The sequence below is a fragment of the Lagopus leucura genome, unplaced genomic scaffold (genome assembly GCF_019238085.1).
Source record: "Lagopus leucura isolate 7727_CA_CO unplaced genomic scaffold, USGS_WTPT01 Super-Scaffold_100035, whole genome shotgun sequence".
Lineage (NCBI taxonomy): Eukaryota > Metazoa > Chordata > Aves > Galliformes > Phasianidae > Lagopus > Lagopus leucura.
In genome coordinates, this window is record NW_024962284.1 from 3,858,497 (window position 1) to 3,876,864 (window position 18,368).

Below are 18,368 nucleotides of genomic sequence, written 5' to 3' on the forward strand. Positions count from 1 at the left end.
TTGAGTGATAGGAACAGGTGGTAAAGTCACCATCCCTGGAGGTGCTTAAGGAAAGGGTAGATGTAGCACTTAAGGACAGGGTTTAGTGGGCAACCTTGGTGGTAGGTGGACGGTTGGACTGCGTGACCGTTTGAAACCTTAATAATTCTATGTCTGCAGTCGCCTGTTGAAGAGGTGCAATAGCAGAAGGCCCTCTGGAAACCACACCTGAACATCAGATCAGTGTCAGAACAGCAGACCATATTTTAGGCATTGTTACAAAAGGTGCATGGAACAAGGATGAAAATAATCTTATGCCACAGCACGTTGTGAGAACACAAGCAGTTCTGATTCTTGCCTTGTGAAAAAGGATACACAACAAAACTAGCAGAAGTGTGAAGAGCTGCAACAGGCTTCTGTGCAGCAAACAATAGGGCAGAATATGGTTCTTCAGCTTGAAGAGAAAAGACAGGGAATATGATAGAAATCTGTTAGATAAACACTGGGAAGTGTCTGAGAAATGACTGTTGGACTGCACACTGATTAATTTTAAACCTGCAGATTAATTTAATATAATTTTGTAGGTAGGAAAGCATTACACTTCCTGAACAAATTTGTGGAGAAAATTTAACTCGTACTTAAGAAAATCCATGCAACCTTAGTTATGTTGACACATCCTTGTAATGGTTTCATTATGAAGGAGATTGAAAGATACATGTTCTAACTTGCAATATTGTAATATTATTTTGGATGATTTCTGCTATTGCTGTCTATGGATCCATTATGTATGCCACAAGGATTTTTTAAAATTATTTTTAATGGGTTGGAATAATCATAATTGTCACCATGCAGAAACACTCCTCAGAAAAAAACAACAACCAAATGAAAACACATTATTTTCACTTTCCTCAAAACATATGTATACACAGGAGTTCAAGAGACTGTCACGCTGTGGTTATCTCACATTGCGGGTACTAATAGGATGATGGTATTTGTTCCTGGGTCACTGAACAAGCTAAAGCTGCCTAAAGTTAAGCTCAAGCTTCAAGTGAAAGTGTTGTCTTTTATTTTTTTTTAAGAGGAAAATGTACAAAAACGCTTAGTTTTGACTGGTCCCACACAGTTTCATATTTGCATTCTCTGCTTTTTGTTTCAGCACAGCTGTGCTAGTAATATTCTTGCCTTCAGGCCTGAAGTTCAGGGGTTGAAGGACAACAGAAAAACTTAGGCTCTAATTCAGTGATGACACAGAGGCAGTGTGCTTGTAGGAGAAGAGCAACCATACTGTCAAAGGTGTCTTCTTTGGATGAAACACTGAACAGAGGTCCCTACTGGCAAAGTCAAATGAAAAAGGAATAAAAATTCATTTTAAAAATATCTTCTCTAGACTTCAGAAAGAAAATAGAAGTTCTGACAGCGTTATTGAGCTAATAAAAACAGTTTACATATCCATGGTAGGGACTGAGGAAAAAAAATTAACAGTTCCAAGTGTCATTACCAATTCAATCTAGAGTACCTTATAATATAAAATTTATCTTACCATGTCACATGCCTTTTTACATGAAAGCAATGCTTTATAATTCTGAGTAAAAGATATTTAACTTTCACTTTTTTGGGAACCAGATTTAAAGGGAATCTTTGTCACATTTTAAAAATCCACCGTCTTCATGTCATCAGTGGGTTGTTAATGAACAAGTGCTCCAGTTTGTCATAAAAATAGTTTAAGATGTAGAAAGATCATATCTGAAAATGAAGGAATTCAATGAACAACAAATTGAGGAAATTCCCTAGACTGTTATCTGAAACCCACTGATCAGCATTAGCTTGAAGTCCACATTAAGCTAAAAGAAGAAAATAATAGAGAATAGAATTCATAAATGGAAAACACCATAATCATTCTTGCTGATAATTTTTGGGAGACACATACAGTAAAAGAAGAAACAGAGCATGATACGTTGAAAATGCCTCACTGACAGACTGTAATGAGAAACATTGGTGGTTTGCTCACCCCCAGCAGAAAGTCTTTCAAAGCCATAAATAGAAGATATGACCTGTAAAATGCACACATCTTCATACGTCCCACAACACCCTGAAAGTGAGTGGATCAGATTGAGAAAACTGTTTTAGGAGATTATGGTTCACATGGATTGTCTTTACCGCAGGGCCACAGAGGGAACCAGCACTTCAGGACAAGATCCTCCAGGATTCTAAGCAAGCCAGTGAGGTTCTGATCAAGAGGGAAAAAAGTCTACCAGTTTACATATCTGGCACTGTTATACAGGCACACTCACCTTTGCAACCAGAAATGCAAACATGTACACACATACTTACAACAATTACATTAATTTTTAATTCAAACACCCCACTGCAAATTGGCTTTATCCTTTATTATCAGGCTTTCGGACATTTGTATTACTAGAAACATCCCCCACTGACTTCTAAATATAATCTCGCGTTGTAACTGTCAAAAATGCATCTGAAAGCACGATTTAACTTTCTGCTTTATAAAAAGCTGTAATGATGCGGATCAACAAATGAAGAATTTTGAAATCTCTAAAGAAGCTCTTTGAAGATCTAAGATACTACTGTATAGAAGTAAAAGAAGCTCGCAGTTTTATTCCCATAATTTCATTCTACAAAGCGCAGGAAAATTTCAAGAGTTCTGAAAAACAAAACTGTACCAAAAATTTATCCACTGATTTTATAATATGAGTGTTTCTGCTTGGAAAAACAGTATGAGTAATACCATGCCTCAGTATTTGGTCACTGACAGACAGGTGGGCACTACTTAGAGCTCTCTATTCACTGTACTAACAGTCATCTCTGTGATGTTTAAAATCACATCTGCAATACAAAGTCCTGCCAGCTTTGCCATTGACTCAGATACAAGAAGGACAGGATTCTTGATAAACAGCAGGACTGAAATTAGAACAGAAAATACACTTTTGCAGGTATAAATTTTAATTCAGGAGAGAGGAGAAAACAAAACCAAATTCTATCACATTGACACAAAGCTTAATTTAGTTGATATAAATGTTTGCTTTAGGAGTACTACCCTGGTGTGGAGCAGCACTCACATGAAGTAATACTGCTAGAAAACAAGAGCGTGTAATGAAAAGCCTTCAGACTGAGTGAAAGCTATTCCTTTTACAGTAAAGATGTTATTAATCCAGATGTATTAAAATAGCTAATATCACTAAAAGTCCCTGAAGCTAAACAGATTGAGCAAGCGAAAGTAGACTCAAGTGTAAGAGTCAGAAGGGCAGCCACAGCCTGAATAAGGATTTCAGCTGAAAGCTGGTGTGACACAAGTGTCTGCTAGTGCTGCTAGACAGTTTGCCTTTCACTTTGCACACAATATAAATATTCAAGACACCATACTGACTCTATCAAAAGCAAAAAGCTGTACATAGAATTATCACTTCTGAATACAGAAATTTGGGTCACACATTTTCCAAGCATGTAGGACAACCTTAGGATAAGACTCAGAAAAAGCACATGCTGTTAAGGCTCTTAAGTGCCAGAATCACCTCTCACATGGGCTTACAAAGTAAAACTGTATAAAAAGATATGTGTAAAGAAATAACGTGATTTTGAATGCATAAAATAAAAGGATTCAGTATTTAGTAGACTAGTGTATTAAAATGTAAGACTCTCCTAGAATGGTGGTAAGCCAAAGTAACGTGAGAAATTAAGAAAAATACCTTTCTCACTTGTATAGACTAGCTAAGGAATAACATATAACTAAACTAAACCAAACTACTGTATCGAGTGGCACAAATTCCTATCAAAATTATGGGGAATGTGCAAAAGTAGTAGTATAGGGGGATTGATGGGAGTATATTGAGATGATTATAATTTTTGGCTTAAGATCAGAAAAAAATACTCCTAACAGGGAAGAATATTATACTGTTAAAAAGACACACCCAAGGGAAGTGATAGAAGCCTCACTTCCTCAAGGCTTTAAAAATGAATTAAGAAAAAAGATGGAAAATAAGCCTGCCCTTGTTAAGAGTTATTCTTACAAGAATTACCCAACTACTTTTCAACTCATATCAACTGCTTTGCCTTGTAATTTAGAACTTCTTATCTTGGTTAATAAAATTGTATTAGGATTACATGAGATGATTATTTGAAAATGAAAGCTAAGAAACACTTCCTTCTTTACACCTTACCCAGAAATAAACTCATATCACAACAAAGTAAAAAAAGAAAAAAAAAGACAAACAAAACAACACAAACCACCACCACTCACAGAAAAGAAAGAACAAAAACCCACACCAAAACTACATGTGACAGGCAAAGCTCAAGGGAGTTTGTCCTCTGCTTCCAAATTCCTTCACTATTTATTTCCTTGGTATTCTGCACGTTCCGTCTTTCTTCACAACTAAATTTCATCCGTTCTTACTTTCTATGCCCTCTCTGTACCCTTGGAAAGTTTAGAACTGAATGGATCAGTTGGAAGGGACCTTCAAACATCACCTAGACCAAGCGACTCAGCACTTAACCAAAACTTAAAGCAGGTTATGAAGGCCGTTATCCAAACGGCTCAGGGTTTGTTTTGAAACAGCAAGATGCATTTAAATGTAGCTTTAAATAACTAGATCTTGCTTTTGAGATTGCATCTCAAATGCCAGAAAGTGACGAGGAAAGAAAACTGAAGAGTGATCACTGTGTGCTTAGAGGCAGCAACTCACCTAGGGAAGGTAAGACAACGGGTTCACTTTGCGAGTTTATTTTCATACCATAATCACCAGAGGAAAAATAGTTTGTTGCTTCAATTTTGACAAATTGGCAAGGATTACAAGAATGACTCAATTTCTACTTAGCACACTGGCTGCTTAGGGTCCTTTGTAACCCTTCTGACTCCTTTTCCAATAAGCTAAGCAGTTAAAAAGTTACAACCTTTGCTAGGCAGCTATGCTTTCAGTGACTCAGTTCCCTGCAGTGGCCTTGCTTATGCAAGTTCATTAACACAGTTTGTTTTTTTAATTATCAGCTGATAACAAGCACTTGATAAATACAGGAAACTCTGTCAAAATGTGCATTTGCTACCCATCCATCCATTCATTGCTGAAATGAAAGTTTTGAATACATATCACAGATTTAACGGAACTCTTCAGTTTTCAATTGCAACAAAAACAGCGAGCACTCTCAAATCCAATGTAAGACCTGAAAAGACAATTCCTAATGAGCACCATGTGCATTCTGACTGGGCTGCATTCCAAACACAGGCACTGTCTTCCCTCTGGATCAATCACTATACTTCATACTCAATACAGTAAATTGTTTTCTGAAGTCATTTGACTATTCATCAGAACGAGAAAACCTGATTACCTACAACTCACTAATTAAGACTGTGCTAACCAAAAAGAGATTTACAAAGACGCTACACACTAACGAGGCAACTAATTGTCTTCATCTTAGAAAAGGAGGCAAACAACCCAGTTGGGACCTATTTTTAACTCCTTCTCATTAAACCTTTCTGGAGGAAAAACACCCCTAGAGAACTGGTAAATTTGAAACCCATTTCTTCAGTTGAAGATCCCAAATTTGGTACGTCTCTAATGCAGTAAGCGTAGGGTCCTGTGATCCACAGTATTAAACTGGGAACTAAGCCATCTGTTCAGAAAAGCCTGACTGCTCCTACCTGCTAAACAAACCCAGGTAGATTGCCTCTTCTCTATGCCAGCACCCTTTCTTTTTGTTTTATACATGTAATGAGATTATTATCTATTCAGAGAATGGGTAATCTTCCTTTCTGCATCCTGAGGACAGTGGGATCTCATGGTTAGAATAGCAGTACCAGCACTCAAGAGGACACTTCTAGGTTTTTCTTATTTCACATTACACAAAGGGGAAAGCATGGATTCAGAAATTATCTACAGGCCTCACACAACGCAGCATCTCCACACATCCTACTCACCACAACACCTCTGCTCTAGGTTTACATAACCAAGGACAGTGGATTACATTAGTGAGGCGGACAAAAAGGAGAGAAGAGACACACTGTTTTATACGTCTAACAGCAATTGATCACCACAAAATCAGGCAAGCTGTCCAGAGATATGGTGGAGTCTCTTTCTATGGATACATACAAAATTCCAGCTGAACGCTTTCCTGTGTAACCTCCTGTAGGGAATCTGCTTTAGCAGGGAGTCGGACTAGATGACCTCCAGATATCCTTTCCAACCCCTTTGATTCTGCAGTTCTGTGATCTGTGCTCTAGACTGTGCCACACGCAAAGTATTTCTTTCCCTTGCATGTGCTCACTAATGACTGTAGATCGTGAGCTTAGGATAGAAAACAAATCAAGAACACGAGCAGAATTCTATAAAAATGAAAAATCAAATTAAAGTACCCCAAAGCCTACAGCAAAATATCAAATCAATCAGTGCAACAAATGAGGTTCTGTGTGCTGTACTTCCAGTTACAGTCAGTGAGGACTTGAACATTCAGCTCCTTCAAAGCATTTCATAATAACATATTTGTGGCATATTATCTAACAAAAAGGTAATATAAACCATACATAAAACATTTACACTTTAAAATAGATAGCTTTACAGCATGAGTCATTGTGTTAGTCATTCATTTTTCATAAGCCATGATTCCATGTTTTTCTTAACAATCACCTTTCTCAAATCATCTGCTAAGAACTATTAGAAGAACAGGCATCCCTGTGTTTAAGCCTCCCAGCTGAAAATGCTAATTATACTGCAAGTGAAGTAATCCAAGCCTACTGCACCAGAAGAGGCATAGGTATTTCACTTAATTCAGAAAAGGAATCAATTGTTTCCTAGAATACTAAATAAATATGGGGGGGGGGGGGGCCCCCCCGTTGTTTTTTGTTTTTGCAATATATCAATCATGAAAAGTTGCCTATTTTTACTGTACACTGTAGGAAGAATTATATTTAGTCTATATAAACATTACCAGTGGACCTGATAATTCACTCAAAGTAGTTAAATGTGACAAGATATTAGGAAAGAAGCATACCAGCAGACATTAAACGCTGTTGCAAGTTATGCAAGTAATATAGAATGATTACAGACATTTTTGCAACAGATCTTACAGTAATGCAGATTATTTCTATTTGTAATGACCAGAAATTCTATTTCAATTCAATTCCTTGTTTTTAATGATATAAATGCCAAGTAAATCATTAAAAGAAATGTCAGCTCTATCAGCAGCAGCTGTTCTTACTACTGAAAAACGAGGGGAAGTGTAAGAGCAGGGCAGCTAGCAAACCCCACAGCGGTCTGCAAAGTCACTAGTGGGAAAACAACAAAGGTCTTTCCATGCAACTAACACAGATGTGCCCATAGCCAAACTGTCAGAAACAGTTAAGATGACAACTACTCACAGTTCATTATTTCCTTCTCACAGGTCACTGGGTGACAAGCTGGGTCAGCATGCTTTGTCGGCTGCAACAGTCCTCCTCTGTCCCCCTCAGTTCTTATACCATTTAAATAAAGGTAAGCCACACAAATTGGTATATAAACATAAATAAACATCTTCAAATGCTTTCTAAAAATGGGAAATTAATGTTTATTGTACCTTCCTTTCATTTTCAGACAGATGTAACATCTCCTGTCTGTGATGAACTGAGAACCAAATTTGTATCTGATGCAGATACATCTATTAGGATAATTTTGTCAAGTGACTAAAGCGCATAATGAAAGCTAATTTGTCAACAATTCAAAGCTTTAGCCTTTAGAACATTTACCTGGCAGATATATCATGGAAAATCATTGCAATTCAGTTAAAAGACAGTGTTTTCATAGAGGAGATTTCACAAAGAAATCTGACTGTCCTTAAAATAAATATAGACAAGATTTAAATATTATAAAATACGGTGTAGAGCTACTTCAATAAATATTTTAAAATCCAAAAATATCCAAAGTATCCAAATCACAACCCTGTCATTAATTTTTTTTTTTTTTTTTTTAAATACATTCTCATCGGTCTTCCTGGAATAATCATAATTCATAATACAGATACAGATCATGACTTATGTTTTGCCCACTTGGAATTTACAAAGAATGAGTAGCTTGTAAAGAATCAGGGTCAAACATTCACTTAGCTGCTACAATCAATTTTACCAATTCATAGTTTTGTCATTGGTGGAAGTGGGAGAACATTTTCATCTCCTTGGGGTATTCTTAAGTCATCCTTCGTACACTAATAAGTCTTATAAAAATGTAATAACTGAATCTGTCCAAATGATTCAGAAAAAAGTAAAATGAAACCAATTGTCCCAGATGTGTCTTTCTTAGTATTAAATATGACAAGGTCATAAGCATTCTGACCCAGATCCAAGAATGCTTGTAACCAAGCATGTACTTAGCTTGGAAAACACTTAAACACATATCCAGATTAGAGACAAAATCTTCAGAAAATTGTGAAGCCATGCTTATATCTGGAAACGAAGTGATTCAATAAGGCTCAACTAAAAATGCATTAAAACAAGCAATTAATCATTTGGAATGTTACTACCACTATTCTATTTCATTTACAAATAAAAGGTATTGCTAAGAAACTCATGATACAGAACACATGTACATTCTTTCTAACATTTGACAACATTCTTTGCTGTGGTTTCACATTAGAGCATTGAAGCTGCACATAACTACATGCTAATATGCAATTTGAAGTACAGAACATTCCTCAGCAGAGATAGATACAAGAAACTAGTTTAAACTGCATGCTGCAGCTCACACAAGTGCTTAATTTAGAGTCTTTACTCTCATCAAAAGATTTTTACTCTGCTACGGCAGGGCACAACTAGTAAGATTAGAAGAATAAGTAGTCATTGAAAACGCTGCTGGAAGTTACACGAGTTGCAATACCCAAAACATTAAGTTGTTATCCTGATGCAAAGATGATACCATGTAATATCTTTCTAGAAGTCTCCATTCTGGAGATTTTTTGAGCGGCAACGGATTTGTAGTTTCCCATAAGTAAGCAGTAAAGATGAGAATAAGAATGAGAAGGAAATCAGTGGCTGTTAGGTACTTAGTAAAGTTGTTAGTTCTTGTGTGCTTAGGGAAGAACTCGAATCACAGTCACACAGATCACCTCTCTACTCATTCTGATCCTAAACACCATGACGTAGCAATTTCAACCCTTCATGTCTAGGGACTAGTTTGTAACTGGATTTCTGCTGTTTATCTCTGGGGTAATATTAGTCTTCTAACAACTGAAAGGACTTTTTTCCCCTCAGTGTCATTTGCTGGAATGGATAAGTTGTTCACATTTCACATTGAAACTCGGGGATTCCGTCAAGTAAATCAGCGATGAGGTTCAGACTGTCATATCACATATCGTGCATCATGTAACTTGGTCAAAGTATTTGGGGCACTGAAAAAACCAACACTGGAAAGAACATTAAGTTATCCCCAAAGATACAAAAAAAAACTTGCTGGAACTGCTAAGATAGGACAGAAAGAGAAACAAGCCCATTTTCTTTTCTTTGCTGTCATTTATCACAGGATAATGTGCAACTGGTTAAATAACCTGAAGGTAAGAAAGGGACTCAGAGCAGCTTTCAAACAGCAAAAATAAATACGGAATCTAGTTGTATGAAGATCATTGCAAACAAACGAATTTGCAACATGATTAACCACATTCTTTGAAACTCACCCCTCTTTTCTGAAAGTCCTTCCTAAAAAAGCATACAGAATATGTGCTGTTGTTTTTTAAACATAACACTGGCTTCATTCTGTGGTGGCTCTCCATGAAAGCATGACTGTTTCTCATAACCTGAGCCAGAAGAAATAGTAATTATGACAGCTCTGAATGGCACATTGTCCCAAGACACTAAGTTGAAGAAGGAATAATTTAAGGCTACATTCACTAGCTTACAAATAGACCCAACCCTTGATAGTATTTGAGACTTAATACATCCTAAGGACCTGCACCTTATAGATAAAACACAAGACTTGCAGGAGACTTACAGTAATCTGAAGCAGCCAGACACCTGGTGATATACTCAACACCCAGAAGCACACTAAACTGCTAAGCTTGAGTAACTGATTCTCCTCTTAGAGTCGCTTCTGCTCTCTTCTCAGTGATCAGTCTGCTCAACTTCAACAAATGTGTTGAGCAGGGCAGTTAAACAAAAAGAATTTGTAAAAAGACTTCACCATCATAGCAGGGGCAGTGATCATGATGTTAATGTTACTGACCCACATAGTTGGAGCAACTCCTGATACAGAAATTCTAGGACAAGGATATAGTTTTCTCTACTACCACAAAGCATACTTCATTTTCATGTAGGACACTTTTCCACGCTCTGTAAGGAATGGGGGATTTCTTTCCTACATGGAAATTGAACAGCTGATTTTTTACATTAATTTCCAGAAGGAGGTTGAAGGTATACTTTAAGCTACAAAATATAGTCTATTACAGTCTAGAGGAAAAGGTCAGCAAAAGAGAATTTACGTCCCCAGGTATCTCCCATAACAGAGGTAACTGCAGAAGTTTCGTATTTGTTACCGTTACGATTTACCACCATTGTTTCTGACAATAAAGTAATGTTTTTAATTTAGTATTTTTTTGTAGTATTAGTTCAGAAAAATGCTTTAGACAGCATGAATCTACTTTTGGTGAAAAGAGATGTATAAGCACCAAGTCAAGCATTCAGTGCTTCAAAATTATTTTGACTATAGTGCTCTGAATCAATTGTCTGTGTTTTCCAAGAAGAAATGTTTAGATCAATACCTAAATACTGTTATCAGAACCTAAAAGCATGGGTGGATACTCAGTTAAATAAGTTTTACTCGTTCTACTTTACTTCAATGAAATTATGTACACATAGCTATCATCACCTATTCAGACCATGACAATTAATACTCCAAACATTGTGAAAAAAGTGATTCTGTATAATCCTTACATTGCAGAAAACTATTTTAAATTATACTGGCTCTTTCAAAAGATAGCTTCCATAAGCAGTTTGCTTTAAACACATAACAGTATTTACAAGTTGTTAAATAACCTATGTTCAACAAAGCTTTCAAGTTGGATACATTGAGTAGCACTTGAAAAATACTATAGATAGCCAAAGAGTAAATATTTGCTGGGTCATATTATAAAGAAATACCAGAAGCTCTAGTCTTTGCACAAGTACAGCAGAAGCAACACATGGGTTACCTAAATGTAATATTTCCAAGGCAATCTCTAATATTCTAGATAAACCAATACTGGTTGTTGCTTTCAGTTGGCTGTAAATTGCTGTTATTAGCACACTCTCAGTAGTAACAACATTACTTAATTCAGCTTTCCAATAGTGAGTGATGTCTAGTGGCTTTTCATCTGAATGGGAATTCCTTTTTTATCTTAATTTTAAAACTTTCTTCTAAACCCAAAGACTCAAAAATAACTAACCAAAAGCCACCCCTTAGACAAAAAAAAAAAAGAAAAAAAAAAGGTTTTGTTTAAGTAAAAAAGGCTGAAACCAGGGCAAGGTTTTATGTATGCTATAGCTAGAAGTAATTAAGAACACTGCTTATAATAAACTGTTATGTTACTTATAATAAAGTATTTACCATTTAAACTTAAATCTTGTGGCACAAACCATGTAACAATGTTGATTAGAATTTTTGTGAGGTTAGTTCTGTAGATAAAATGTAAATTTGCAATTACTATCAAACTTATCATACACATCAATTGTTAAAAAAATGCACATAAATGTCACCCTTTTTCATTAATTTCCATGAAAATCCATGTTTGCTTATCAGCCAGAGGGTTTCTGAGATATTTCTATAACATCCAGGAAATCAATCTTACATGAAACTGAAGGAAAACATCTAATGTCATTGAACAATAAATATCAGTTCTGTCAGTGGCTTACCTTTGAGCTGAGGCCTTAGGATGTTTCTCTTCTAGTTTCCTCACCAGTGCCACTGTCAGCTGTGTAGTCTCCCCTAGGGGATCTGCAGGCATTAAATGGGCGTCCAAAGGTCCTGAAAGTTGTTTCTGACTGAGATTGCTGATATTTTTTTGCAGAACCTAAGAGACAGAAGTATAACCATGCAATTCATATGCTGCAAATTAAAATAATGTGTTGTCTTCTCCAAATAAGGCTGTTGATCAACAGAAAAGGTCAGAAATCCAAATAGCTATGACAAGATGCACCCAGAAACTAAGTGGTTTTTTTGTTGTTTCCTTTCCCTCTTACTGAGTTTTCCCACATAGAAAACAAGAAACTTTAAAAATTGTCCCATATAGAATATATTTTTAAACTGTTCTGACACGCAAATATGCAGAGAAATATGTAAATATATTATTAAATTAAGAAATCAAACGAGGTTATTTATTTAAAGAAATGAGTTGATTTCCATGTTCATATTTCCCTTTTCAAAACGTGCTTTTGAAAGGATTCTCTCTGACCTGCCTCTGGCTTTATACTGTGACCCCTTCAGCTGAGCTGCCGATTCTATCTCCTGATGCACTGAAGACTAGGCCCAATGGTGAATGCAGCTTTTTGTCTGGGTCATCTCCTCTTTCATTTAGTTCCTCTAGGTAGGTCAGAACAAACTCAGAGTAAGCCTGTAGGAAAGGACGGAGGCAGAGGGTGGTGAAGAAAAACATCAGCTTTACCAGCAGAATCACAGCAATCTAAAACCCAGAACAATGGGAAAAGCGGTCATTAACGTAGGCGACGTTACAAAAGTTCTTTACTGAAATAACTTTGTATTTCACAAAGTTTCAAACGCAGAACTAGATAATGACCTTTTCGTGTGCACTGAAGTGAAAAATGTATAACATCTTTGATTGTTATGTATCAGTTTAAGAATAAAGACTGACAGCTCTCAAAACAAGAATTCTTATAGATAAAAGGAAAAAAGAACTGTATCCCTAACTTTGGATAATCACATGTAATTTAGTATAAGTTACATGTTTAGGTAGACATTTTCATGAAAGATCAGAAGAATTTTAAATTGCATGTTCCAAATTGAAACATATCATACACAGAAAAAAAAAAAAGCTTTATGATGGTTTTGAAATCAAAGAAAACGTTACTGCTACAAATAATTAGTAAATTAAATCATTTACCTTCTTACTACTCTGTTGATCCTTGGTTACATGGCCAACTGCTCCCAGCACTGCAATTTCTCAGGCTCTGTTCCTATCCAAGCAGTTGTTCAAGTCTGCTGCCTCCTTGATGAAACGCACAGAATATTTTTTGATTTACACTACAAACTTTAAGTTCTGCAAGATTCTGTACTACTTTTAGTAAATAAAATGAACAGATATTAACTGCATTAAATTAGACCAAAAATAATAACCAAAGTATTTGAGTACTGAATATCAGCAAACTGATACTTCTTTATTAATACAAACCTAGTTTATGGTTTACATAATACACTATGGTTTACATTAATACACACATTTTATGGTTACAGACTGGAGTGTCTGACAAGTATGAGAAAGACAACATTTTTCAGTTCCATCAGCCATGAATTTATCAATATAAGTAATTTCATTAATAAGGCAAGTATCATTACAATGTATTTGAACATTTTCCAAAGCCACTTCAATATGGACAGCCTACTGACTGAGTTAAACTTCAACGTTAGACACAAAGCAGGACACCAAAACTGCAGTGTGCTCTCAAAATCGGAGAAGACGTTTTTGTTCATATCTTAAGAATATAAAGCTGATATTTTGTTGTTCTGACCTGAAATTTTACTAGACACACTTAATAATAAAGCTCAGGTTTTTAGGTCCCGCTGCAGCATTTTTCATTTAGCCTTCTTCCAGGCTTCTCATGAGTGCAGATATTTTCAGTTTAGGAACACATTACATTTTCCTCCAAAATAAATCCCTGCATGACAGCAAGAGTACAGCAGCCAGTGGGGTGCTATTACTCCTCAAGGAAAACCATTCCTTAGGAATCATTAACTCTTCTGTTTATCACCTTGAATATAGAATACACTAGGAAACTTTTCTGTGCTGCTTTGGTTTCATCTGCATTTTTATCTGATGCAACACAGCAATTAAGATTTCTGTTTTCAGATCTGGCTAGGTGAATTGTGAGGTTAGAGTCAATTTCCTTACATATCAGGTTCTTCCTCCAAAGCACTTTACACTCACTTTTCTTATCAGTACTGCTAGAAAGAAAAAAAAAAGTGGTTCCAGTCTTTCTCTCCCTCAATTTTCACCTTTTCTCTGATTCCAGGCCATCATTTCTTGTGCCATAACAAAGCATTTGGCAGACATTCAATAAAGAAATCCAAGCCAAAACTGCTCCAGTGGAACGATAGCTATTAACCACGTGGGTACTTCAAACCCAGCTCACTGCATGGCATATTTCTGCCAGTAGGCCAGACAGCAGAGAGGCAGAAGAGGGTGTCCTTATTTCTGCCCAGTTCAACTTGGGATTTATAGGCTTTATATTCCTTTGCATTAAACACCCATTGCAGGCACTCAGGAAAACCTCTCTCTTTCAGGAAAGCGAACACAAAAATAACTTCCTGGTGCAAATTGTGACAAAAAGCCTCCAACTTTCCCAGGACAGAAAAATTATTTTGCAGGTAGTTCAACCTTTAATCAAACATTTCAAGCCCAGATCACAGAATGGCCAGGGTTGGAAGGGACCTCAAGGATCATGATCTCTTAAATGTTCTCATCAGTGACTTGGATACAGGACTTGAAGGCATACTGAGTGTGCAGACTGCATTAATGTGGGGGGAGCTGCTGATTCCCCCAGGGACAGAGAGATCTCAGCAAACTGGGAGCTGGGCAAACCACCTACAGTTTAACAAGAGCAAGTGCCAGGTTGTGCACGTGGGATGGACTAAACTCTGGATACACATACAGACTGGGGGATAAAAGGCTGGAGAGCAGCTCTGCAGCAAAGCATCTGGAGGTTCTGGCTGATAGCAAAGTTGAACTTGAGCTATCAGTGTGCAATGGAAGCAAAAAGGGCCAACCAAAGCCTGGGGTGCATCAGGCCCAGCACTGCTACAGTGCAAGGGGAGGTGTTGTCTTCCTTCCGCTCTGCATTGTGCAGCCTCACCTCAAGCAGGTTTGTGCACCACAGTGCTAACAGAAGGACATAAAACTATTAGAGAGCATTCAAGGAGTATTTGGACAATGTTCTCAGAGGTGCAGTTTGGTTTTTTGGTGGTACTGTGAGGAGCTAGGAATTGGACAAATAAGGATATCATTACATGTTTGCCTAATATTCATCTCAGGAAGAAAAAATGAAGATTAATTTTTCTTTCCTGCTTAAGAAAGAAGAGTTTGGGAAACAGAAAGACAAAATCAGGATCAAATTATGAACCAGTATCTTAAAAATTTACCTCATGATTTTGCTGTTTTTTTCAGTACAAAATAGTATTCTCTCACATAATAAATGATTTCACAGAGTGTACTAATGGCACCCACAGTAAACGTATGGGTATTAACAGGTATTAATTCCAAGAAAGTGAGTTTCCTTCTCAGTCTGAACAATGTGTCACATATCATTACACTGTACTCTGCTGCTTTCCTTTATGTCAGTTTTTGTTGGCCTACATATGCTGCAACTTAAAATAACATGACACTACAGATAAACTGAATGTGATAGGAAATACATAGAGAAGTAGAAAATGCTTCAAGCAGACCTACCACTAACCATTAGTATTTTTCCCCCATAAAAGACACAGGTTAGAATTGAAGTGTTGTAGTTGTTAAATATCAGAAACTCTTTCCATACAGTGTACAAATTACAATAATTGTTATACTGAATAATCAGCATGCCTAATGAAATAAGGAATAGTACAGCTGACAGCTGCATTTTATTTTCAAAGTTCTCAAAGCATTCTAGAATAATTCCAGACAACAGACAATGGAATGGAAGCCTGTCTCCATTGTGTCCCTGTTGAAGGTGTGCGAGTATCTGAGTGCAATCCAGTGCCCATACAAAAGGACAAGAAGGGGAAAATGGAAGACTGCTGCTGATTTCCTACTGGACATGTGTGGTTTCTTTTATCTTTTCCCAGTTTTCCCAAGGTTACCGGTACTATGGATGCTGTAAGCATTTTTTAAACATCCAAGTGTCTGACCATTTGAACAGGATCAATGGAAGTACCAATCTTTAGCAGCACGAATTACTGGATATGAACTACTGCTGTGTTAATTCAATCCAATATTATTTATTTTTTAAGAGAGGACAAGGCTGCTACAAAAAGAAAAAGCCACACCATACTTCAGTGAATACCACAATTCCACTGACATCCATAGGAACTCCCTATTGCTGAGAGCAACATGTATGAGCCAGCTGACCTACAAACATCAGAATTCAAACAGAATTCTGAGCAGAGCCTTGGCCTCTACACACACACGAAGAAAAAGGAGTTCTTCTGTCAACACTGTATGCAGAAGACCTCGTGTTTTTGCTGTCCTTCTAAGATTTGATCTGATCAAAGTCTGGCAAGGAAGCTCCCGGTAAGATACTTACCAGGAAAATACGTTTTTAATCAATATATTCTAAAATGATAAAAGTAAGCAAAACAGTAACTCACAGCTTTTTGAAAAATGTCTGCTGTGATTTTTTTTTTCTTATTTAATTTTTAATTTTTAGTACTTCTTTCAGGGAGAAAGTTTCTAAATCTGTCATATCAGATTAAACCTGAAGGTTAAGATTTTTTGTCGTTATTCTGTTTTTAGGACACCCACTTTGACAGTGGAACTGGCTCAATTAATTTAAAAAGTTTTAATGCACTCTGCTTATATTTAATAAATACTTTTTTTTTTTTTTTTTTTTTTTTTAAAAAATAACGAACATGAATTGCTGTGGTGATGATATTGTGTCAAAGGAAAAAGGGAATATAGTAGAAAAGGAAAAATCTCTAAGTCTGGTACATTCCAAAAGTAACATTACATCTTACAGTAGATGGAGCCGTTCTTTCCCAGACCCACTGCTGATGAATGCTACTTGTCTTTACAGAACGAGTAATTTGAAGAGTTGCATCTCATTTTATGAAAACAGAAAAATAAATTAGCAGAGAAATTGGCATTTACACTTCAAATAGCATGATTTCACAGGGAAAAAAAAAAAAAACAAAACAGATTGATTTATGAAAACACCACAAATAAGCACCTAACAGCAAAGATGTGGAAAAGAAATAGCAGTTTCTCCTGCTGCATACAAGAAATAAGATATGAATCATGTATTGAGAATTTTTGAAGTGAAAAAGAATGCACTTATTTTCATAGTAATGCAAACGAAATCAGGATAAGGTACCTCAACTGGAATAGTTTTCTCTACATACAACACCAATGATACATGCATTTTAAAATCTGGTTCCAAACAACATGCACTAGGAAAGAGAAGATTTTTGAAAATCCTTTTTTTCATTCTTTGTCACAGAATGAAATCAGCAGCTATCATGTTGTTCTGTCTCAGGGAAACCCAATCAGTATTTTAGGATAATAATAAAAGGCTGTGCTAATCAGGCTAAACAAGGGCAATGGGTTTTGCAGGCAAAGTGCACTGCCATTAAAGGACTGCCCTCTCTTTCAAAGGTAAAATTTAATAATGATCTCACCTGATACCCTGCACAGACTCTGCTCCAAATGCTACCACAGCTCAAGCTGAAAATCCAGTCGCTGAAGCAAAATCAATTTCACTGCTGTGGCTCAACCTATAAGTGAAGTGGTAAAGGGCCCCAGTTTACAAGAACAAATTTGAAATGCTTAGAGAAATTCTCAAAGAGCAAATCACCACAAACATACCTGCAGATCCTAGATTTTTGAAAGCAGTAGCAGAATATTGAAATCCATTATGTCAACTTACTTTCAGGCTCATAATTGCAAACCTATACTTGCATACAACTTGAGTAATACCTAATAATATAAAAACAAACACCTGTACACTAATTTTAAATGAACATTTCAGTGTATTCCATTATGTGCATTACAGAGCAATAATCTAAAGAAATTTTTGGATCATTATGCACTGTCCTCAAACATTTAAAAGCACCTTGCTCAGTTATCCAAAGCTCTTTCTAAGGAAGACTAACAGGAGTGGCTGATCTGGGACCTAAGGGGTCTCCCCTGCCCCCATTTTAGTGCTGTTTGTTCTTTGAACAAATTTCTTTGAAATCTCTGTAGGATAAGCTACTTACATTTTAATTCTAAATATCATTATTACAAGTTACTTTCACAAGTGCCACTTCAGGCTTTAGTTCACCTTAATTTCTTATTCTACAAAAACATTCATATAATTTATGGGTTTACAGTAAAAAAACATTTTATGCACCTGAATGAACTGAAACCTCGCCTGTTACTCGCAAAGCTATATTTTGCTTATTTTATATCATACAAACGTCTGTATGTACACACAGAAGCATAACATGTAATTTCACTAGCTGTATTCATGAATATATTCAACAAATACA